Source organism: Labeo rohita, chromosome 8, assembly GCF_022985175.1.
Source record: "Labeo rohita strain BAU-BD-2019 chromosome 8, IGBB_LRoh.1.0, whole genome shotgun sequence".
Classification (NCBI taxonomy): domain Eukaryota; kingdom Metazoa; phylum Chordata; class Actinopteri; order Cypriniformes; family Cyprinidae; genus Labeo; species Labeo rohita.
The window spans coordinates 5,971,885-5,981,382 of NC_066876.1; positions in this window are offsets into that span (position 1 = coordinate 5,971,885).

The following is a 9,498-nucleotide window of genomic DNA, read 5'->3' on the forward strand; positions in this document are numbered from 1 at the left end:
CAAAAATCGAAATATTGAGAAAATCGCCTTTAAAGTTGTCAAATTAAGTTCTTAGATATCAAATATCCATTTTATATCACATATAAAATATCTTCATGGAACATGATCTTTACTTAATATCCTATTGATTTTTGGCATAAAAGAAAAATCTAACATTTTGACCCATACAATGTATTTTTAGCTATTGCTATAAATATACACGTGCTACTTAAGACTGGTTTTGTGGTCCAGGGTCACATGTTCTACTCAGTTTCTTAATACTGAATATAATAAAAATCCCGCCCCGAATTGTACTTTTTGGCAGGTACGATTCACTTTAGCGGTTCGGTTTGTTCGAACGGCTTGTTTAAAATGATTCATTGATTCATTTGAGTCAAAAGTGTTCAAGAAGTACCCGTAGCGTTTGTTGTGAAACAAACGTTAGTTATATATTCATCTACTTTAATACTACTCCTGTTTTTTCGAATAAATGTTAGTTTGTAAGTATGTGTTACATTTTAATGTTCGTTTGTTCCAGGGTGTTTATAAGGCATGTTTAAAGAATATTCTGTCAAATGTTTTGTCACATGACAGAACAGGGCTACGGTTCCAACATATTACTCACTTTATAGTCTGAGTTTAAAAAATAAATAAATAAATAAACGTTACAAATGGTTTAGATTAGAAACACCATGAAGCGAATCATTAGAAAGAACCGATTCAATAGAACGGTTCTCTAGCGAATCGAACTCAGTTTGATTCTTTTCTTTTCTAAACAAAGTTGAACCGAAAAGTTGTAATAATTATGTCTACAATTATTCTGCAAATGGTTAATGTTCATTGCAGATAATGTGATTGTTATTCCACACATGCCATCTGTCGATTAGGTCAGATCCATCTGTGAGAGTGTGATAGTTTAGGTGTGTCTTTTCTCAGAATTGATCTTAAGTTCAACAGTGTTCACTTTATCATACAACATCTGCTCACATTGTGACTGCATATGATACAGAGAGTCTAGTTTTGACCAGATGTCCTCCTAACTCCACCTTTTTAATGCACGCAAAACATATCAAAATGGCAGTCCCATTTGTGCTTTTACATTGAGAATGAGTTAATGAATGAAAGAAAGAACTACGCTTTAGCATACTTTTAAAAAGAGTACTTATTATGGAAGTGACATACTTTAATAGAATACATTTAAGTGCAATATGAATGTTTCCAGACACTTAATTGCATGTTATTTACAATTTAATAAAAATGTATTATTGTATGTATTATTTTAAATAAAAAAAAAATTAAATGCAATTGAACTTAAAAGTAATTTTTATATGTAATTTTTGTAATTCTGTTGAATTAATATAGTTGCATACATTACAAGTGCTTTAGTCAACACATCAAAATAAACGTACCTCTTTAAAGCAAGATTTACAACACTTTTTAAAAGTCATGAAAGTGAACTCTCTTTAAGTGACCTTTTATATGTAAGTACAGTTAATGAAAATAAAAAAAACTATATATATATATATATATATATATATTTAATATTTCCAGTACAGAAGTGCACATTTTATAAAAGAAGGCAGAATGATTGGTAGCAGGGCCAAATGATTTTTTACCCAAGTGATGTATCAAAAGTGATGTATCAAATTATAACAACTTCACAATATTTGTTAAATAACTTATGACTTTTGAGCGGTTATAGCTACATACTTTATACCATGCCATGAGTTTTATTCTCTCCTATCACAGCTCATGTGAGCAGATCATATGATTCAGCCATTGCCTGAGAGAGAAACATGAACCAAACAAGCAGGGCATTTGAACCCTGAAGCACAGCGTATCAAACCAGTTTCACAGACTCTCCCCAACACAGAACAAACTCATGTGTAAGTTGTATATGTTTGGATGAATATGGTTTCTTCAACACTTCTGTTTTTGAATACTCATTGATTAATTGATCATAAGGGCTCTGTAGCATCCCTTGTATCTTGTATCCACCAAGAATTATGAAATTTCACTTATAGTATTTGGGCGCTAACATGTATTTTGGTGCCAAGCTTAATGGCTTTGTAAAACATCTCTATAATGAGGAACGAGAGGGCGGCACCAGAAACGCCTGCACTGAGATGGATTCACATGATTACGATAATAACTTTAGTTTCAGATACACTCTCTTTAGTCACAACTGCTTCTTAAGTGTCATCCTTACTAAATGCTTAACAGATTACCAAGTGCAAAGATCAGTTGGAGGAGAAATCATTTTTGATCCTGACTGTTGGTTTGGCTGGAAATTCCTGGTATAGCTGAAGAAATGTTTCGCTCCTGAGTATAGATGATTTAGGATTAATTTTACAACTCTACCACTCATTACAAATCTACAATTTAATGTGCGATTAAATGATAACATATTATAGTTTAAATATATATTAAATGCAATTAGCTAAACTTGAGTGTTTTTTGACCAACTTAAATACGTCTTTATATGTATTTTCATAATTCTTCTGTTGTCTGTTGTGTTTAAATAAAGTGGCAAGTGATTTTATAGCATTTATATAGATTTTGTATTTAAATATTTGTTTTTACACATTGGCAATAATGACATTATTAACTGTGTCTACTGATGTCACATGGACTGCTTTAACAATGTCCTTAATACTTTTCTGGACCTCGAACGTGTCAGTTGCGTTGCTGTCTATACAGGGTCAGAAAGCTCTCAGATTTCATCATAAATATCTTAATTTGTGTTCCGAAGAAGAACAAAGGTCTTATGGGTTTGGAATGACAGGGTGAGTAATTAATGACAGAATTTTCATTTTTGGTGGAACTATCCCTTTAAGAGAAGTTATTCTTGGTGAATCTCATTCCAAGTGTTTTCTTAAGATGTTGATGGTGCGAGAGAGAAAGACGGAGAGAGAAAGACTACTAAATCCCACAGTCCATAGTAACCTTTTACCAATTATGGTAAGGAGCAATTCTGTGTGAGTGGACATTTTTTTGTATCATTCCTTCAATTTAAATGTTTTTTTTTTAATAAATAAAACACATGTCATCCACCACAGTGGTTTCTACACTGACCAAAATTATAAACGCAATACTTTTGTTTTTGCCCCCATTTTTCATGAGCTGAACTCAAAGATCTAAGACTTTTTCTATGTACACAAAAGGCCTATTTCTCTCAAATATTGTTCACAAATCTGTCTAAATCTGTGTTAGTGAGCACTTCTCCTTTGCCGAGATAATCCATCCACCTCACAGCTGTGGCATATCAAAATGCTAATTAGACAGCATGATTATTGCACAGGTGTGCCTTAGGCTGGCCACAATAAAAGGCCACTCTAAAATGTGCAGTTTTATCACACAGCACAATGCCACAGATGTCGCAAGTTTTGAGGGAGCGTGCAGTTGGCATGCTGACTGCAGGAATGTCCACCAGAGCTGTTGCCCATGAAATGAATGTTCATTTCTCTACCATACGCCGTCTCCAAAGGCGTTTCAGAGAATTTGGCAGTACATCCAACCGGCCTCACAACCGCAGACCATGTGTAACCACACCAGCATCTTCACCTCTAAGATCGTCTGAGACCAGCCACCCGGACAGCTGCTGCAACACTCGGTTTGCATAACCAAAGAATTTCTGCACCAACTGTCAGAAACCATCTCAGGGAAGCTCATCTGCATGCTCGTCGTCCTCATCGGGGTCTCGACCTGACTGCAGTTCGTCGTTGTAATGGACTTAAGTGGGCAAATGCTCACATTCGATGGTGTCTGGCACTTCAAAGTGCTCACTAACACAGATTTAGACAGATTTGTGAACAATATTTGAGAGAAATAGGCCTTTTGTGTACATAGAAAAAGACTTAGATCTTTGAGTTAAGCTCATGAAAAAATAGGGCCAAAAACAAAAGTGTTGCGTTTATAATTTTGTTCGGTGTACATTAAACATACCTTGAGATGTAGTGAAAATAACACTGTGGTAAAAATGTTCAGGACTCTCAGAAAACAAAATTGACTGAATTCTGTTGGACATTGTTAATGGACAAATTAAGTTAGGCTGATTATACTCACACACACTCTACCCAAATGCTGGGTTCAGCTTGTTGAAAATGTTTTCGGGATGATGGGGTGCTAGGTTTTCTGTAACTAAGTTGCTGGGTCATTTGTCATTTTTTAAGTCTGGGTTATTTTTTTCTACCCAACCGCTGGGTTAAGCCTGTCTCTGCACTTCTTCAGCGAAATAAAGGTTTGCATACATTTTATTTTGTTTAGAACGTCTGTAAATTGCATTATTTTACGTAACGCAACATAAGGACGAGATGTCAGTCAGCTGCGGTCACTTCGCAAGGTTGCCTTGCATAAAATAAATTGATTTTATTCGTTTTAGTCCTGAGTTTAATTTAATTTGATGTTAAAATATGTTCTCCAATAGTAATGTTGTTTATGGCCAGGTTTTGGAGTCAGTTACGACATACAAGTGAAACGCGAGGCCGCGGTCTGAAGTTCGCAGTTAACCCGGCGAACAGCAGCCCTTCACCGGCTCAGATTTCGGCGACACACCGGCACGACAATTAGCGCTATTTCAGTAAAAAGCAATTACAGAGAACGGTTGAATACACCAAAATTAAAACGCTACTTTTAAATGTTACATTTTTTATGTCTAAAATGTTTGTTAAGCAAGTTTAAATGTATGTAATATTGTAAACTATGCTGAATTCACCCAATTTCAATTTGTCTTGTATTTTGTCCATGTGTTCTTGCTTAATAATAAATGTTCATCTTTTGATTATTGTTGTTGCCTCTAGTAATTCTGTGTGTGTTTCCAGTCGATTTTAGGCCAGCAATATAATCATTTTAAACAGTTGACTTAAATAAAAAACCCAGCATTTTTGGTAAAAACATTTAACCCAGCATGTGTTGTGTAATATATATCCAGCATTTTTAAGAGTGCAGGTCAACTTTTTTTTTGAGCAACGTTGCTTGGGCACTGTCATGGGCCTGTGTCTCACCTCGCCCATTGACTGGAACATTGCTCAAGAAGTTGCCCCGTGTATCATCAGCCTAAGAGTTTTAGGAGACTTTATATTTAATCCACAAGGCTAAAGTTGTTCCAGCTTGAAGAAACACCCTGTTAATCAACTTATGCAAGTTAACTAATGATGTAAGTTAGCTATTGTTATTCAAACATCCACTTTAAAACTTTTCATTGTTTAGCTCTTAAAAACTAAACCCCACAACACGACTTAGAGCTTATAATAACACAAATCACCTTAAAATAATTATATTTTCAAGAATCTTCTGATTGTTATGTCATGGGCAGCACTTGATCATCGTGGTTTGAGTATTACTAACTGGAAACTACATATCTTAAAATATCTTAGATTTTTAAAGATCAACTTTTGGGGATTTTTTCCTAGATGGAAAAAAGTTACTAAACTGCACATTTCTGATATTCCAGTACATTTCAGTTCAGTTCAGGTCTGATATGTGTTTTAAAATATAATCTAATAATACATACAATACACAAGTGACAGGTTTGGGGTTGGTGAGATTTTTAAATTTTTTAAATTAAATTTAAAATTTTATTTTTCCCCTAAATACAGTAAAACAGTATAATAGTGAAGTATTATTGTAATTTATTCCTGCATGTGATTTAAAAAAAAAAAAGTTTAATTTTCAGCTGTTTTTTCTGCGATATTTTTTTAAGATTATTTGATAATAGAAAGTTTAACAGAACAGCTTTTATTTGAAATAGTATTTTTATTTTTTGCATCAATGTAAAATCTGTACTATTACTTTTTGTTAATTTTTACTATTGCTGGGCAACGATTAATCGCAAATAATCACATGCAAAATAAAAGGGGTTTTTTTGTACATAATATGTGTGTGTACTGTGTATATTTAATTATGTGTATATAAATACACACACACATACAGCATATATTTAAAAAAAAAAATATTTACATGAATATATTTATATTCATATAATTTACATTATATATAAATATATTTAATATATAAACATTATGTTTTCTTAAATATACACATGCATGTGTGTGTATTTATATATAAATAATAAATATACACAGTACACATACATATGTACACAAAAACTTTTATTCTGTATGTAATTAATCATGATTAATCATTGCTCAGCACTATTTTTTATTGATTAAAAGTACTAATTTCTTTAAAAAACAACAACAACAACAACGTACTGACCACAGACTTTTGAATGATAGTGTAAACAGTACATAAAACACAACACCTAGCATATTACGGTCAACAGATTTTTGAAAACACATTATGAAAACATTAGCTAACATTAACATTAGCTAACATTAGAGTGGTATGTGTCAGACCAGTGCTTTGTTTTCATAATAAAATGACTAGGCAGCAGCAGTAACAGAGGCAGCCATGTTTTACTGAAGCTCAACACTGAGCGCATTGTGTTTCTCAAAGCGCTGCTGATTCATGCGGCTGACAGTGTGTGTCTCCGTCTGCCAAATTTACACTTTTAGACCGTTTAGATAAACGACTTGCTTGACAACTAATCCTGTCACCTCAGGCCAATTCGGGACCTTCAGTCACACACAGGCCAGACAAATGGATTACACACAAATGGGTTGTGTAACACATTATAAAGATTCCTGAACAATACTACAACTAAATATTTATCATAGCTATTTAATTGTTGATCATGCCACATGATTTGAAAGTAGCTAAATACAGCTGGGCTTTAGCATTCATTATTTAAAAGAAATATTTACTGCATGTTTTAATGCATGTCAGTCCATTCATTCTCAGAATGAATGTGTTTATAAAGAACAATGTTATCATGAAAACGCTGCACAGATCTTTTGTGTTTTGTTTCTTTCACCAGGAGTGTCCTCTTCCCAGGATGAAATGGGAGCCGGGGTCGGACCGCAGCAGGGCACCCGCGTTCCCATTGACTCGGGCCATAAAAGCACTTCACTATGCACTTCATTATAAAGAATATAGCTGGAGAGCAAGGATACATTTGTAAAATACAGAGACCTGATGATACTTTTCATTCATTCAACATTTATGTTACAAAAGATTCTGTTTTAAATACTGTAAATGCTGCTTTTTTGATGCAAGTATTTGTATAACATGTGTTCAGTATTATGTATTGTATTATACTATAGTATTTAGTATTCACTGATAGTTTTAATTAACTTTTACATTTACATACACTACCAGTCAAAGTAGTTGTTGAAGTTGATATGATTCTTTAGGGTCTTAAGGAAAAGTCTATAATATACTTTGGTTAAAAATTCTCAATGGTTGTGTAAAACAACACCCTTTTTACCTTGTCAAAATCAGCTCTGCAAAAATCATCCCATTCTGGTTGAGACTGCTTTAAATGCAAATGAGCTCTGCTCGTCCCGCCCCTCTCTTCTCTCTGTGGAGTGACGAGCCTGTTTACTTTAGCCACATTTAGCTGCGTTTAGCTGCTAAACTTGCTAACTAGCACATTATTAGGAAAGGCATCGCTAAGATTCAAAAAAACCTTGTACTCACTTCTGCTGTAAGTGAAGCTGGATCACGAATGATTTGTGCGAACATAGATCGATATATGTAGATGGGGAGGCGCATTCCCTTCACAAACAAATGTAATCCACTGCATCTTCAGCAGCTCAGATGTCGGGAGTAAATGACGACCACTATGTTCATTATTACATCCAGCAGCACAACACCTTAATCACTCTTGTCTAACTTACATCCCTGCTCCGGTATCAAAACACGGAGGTCGGACTGTTACAGCTGATCTGAGGTAAGACGCTCATGTCAATCAACTATCGTGGGAGCGGCCTCTGTGGGTGTGACGCCACAACGACAGGCATCTGAGAATGGCTCGATTTGAAAAAGGGGATATTATTTTTACAGATTAATTAAAAACCACTGCATGGATTTTTATCATTATAGTGTAGATTTGTACATACACTGCCAACACACATTAATGTTAAAACAACATGAAAAAGTGAACTTAGCATCCGATGGCCCCTTTAAATTGACGAAAAGTGATGAAAAAGGCATTTATAATCTTACAAAAGATTTCTATTTCAGATAAATGCTGTTCCTCTGAACTTCCTGTTTATCAAAGAAACCTGAAAAAATTTACTCAGCTGTTTTCAACATAATAAATGTTTTTGAGCGGCAAATCAGAATATTAGAATGATTTGTAAAGGATCATTAACTGGAGTAATGATGCTAAAAATTCAGCTTTGAAATCACAGGAATAAAATGAAATTAGATTTTAAAATATATTCAAATAGAAAAGAGTAAAAAAAAAAAGAAAACATTAAAAATCTTTTGACTGGTAGTTTACATATCTTGCATACTTCTATAAATTCACTGTATTTATCTGTAAAGTCAGAAACCGTGGCTTTAAAAGGTTGATATGGGACATGCAATGCACATATATTTATTTTTTAGTCATTCAGTTTTTTTTTTAGTATTTTGTTTTAGTATGTATTGTAGTATGTAGTCATATTTTTAATAACATATATTTATATATATATATATATATGTGTGTGTGTGTGTGTGTGTGTGTGTGTAAGGGATAATCAATGGTTTGCAATGCATTAAAGAATTTTAAATGCATGACGCGAAGGCAAACAGCCACCTGACGTGTTTTTTTTTTTTTTTAGTACTTCAACTTATTTTATTTCATTTAGTACATTTTTTTTGGATTTTCTTTTTAAGTTCTACGTAAAAGTAGGGGTACGATTTTGAAAAAAATATCTACAATGTTCACCCCTAACACTCTGTGATGCATAAGCAGATCGACATGAATTCACCACCAATTTGCCAAAACATAAAATAGTTACAGTTTGCTATGAGAGTGTGTTGGTAAACACCATATTTGATTTTTCACAAGTGAAAATGCGGCTGTGAGGAATAGTTCATTCAATAATCTGCACCGACTTAGTGTCAAGTGTGTTTTTTTTTTTTTTTTTAATTACAGGAAGTAACAAACCTAATGTTTCCATAAGTGTAGTTCCCTCGGACAGCTGAAGACCACATGGTTGGTCATTTAACATTCTCTCAGGTTTGCTTTGTAACACAAGAATGAGAAAACAGGGGTCAGTCACTCTTTACAGCTCTGAGAGACGTGAAAACGAGAAGGGTTTAACCTCTCCGTCCAGAGGACATCGTAAATAAACCACTGACACAAAGTCCTCTTGATCGTGAAGAATTCAACACTTGTCTTGGTCAAGAGTCTCACCTTCAGTACATGTCTATTAGTTTTACTTTAGGAGGAAAAAAAAGAAGAAAAAAAACACAAAACACTTGTTAATTCTTAATTTTTCTTTATCTTTGACAACAGCAATATTGAACTGATGTTTTGCGTGCAAACTTGTTTAAGGGTTTGTGTGAATATGGTACCTGTGCTTGACAAAGACCAACAGTATACAGCAGTGACTGACTCTCCAAAGAGAGACACGAACAACAAACCCATATCAGAGGTTTTGTTTGAGGAAAAACAAGTCATTGAGA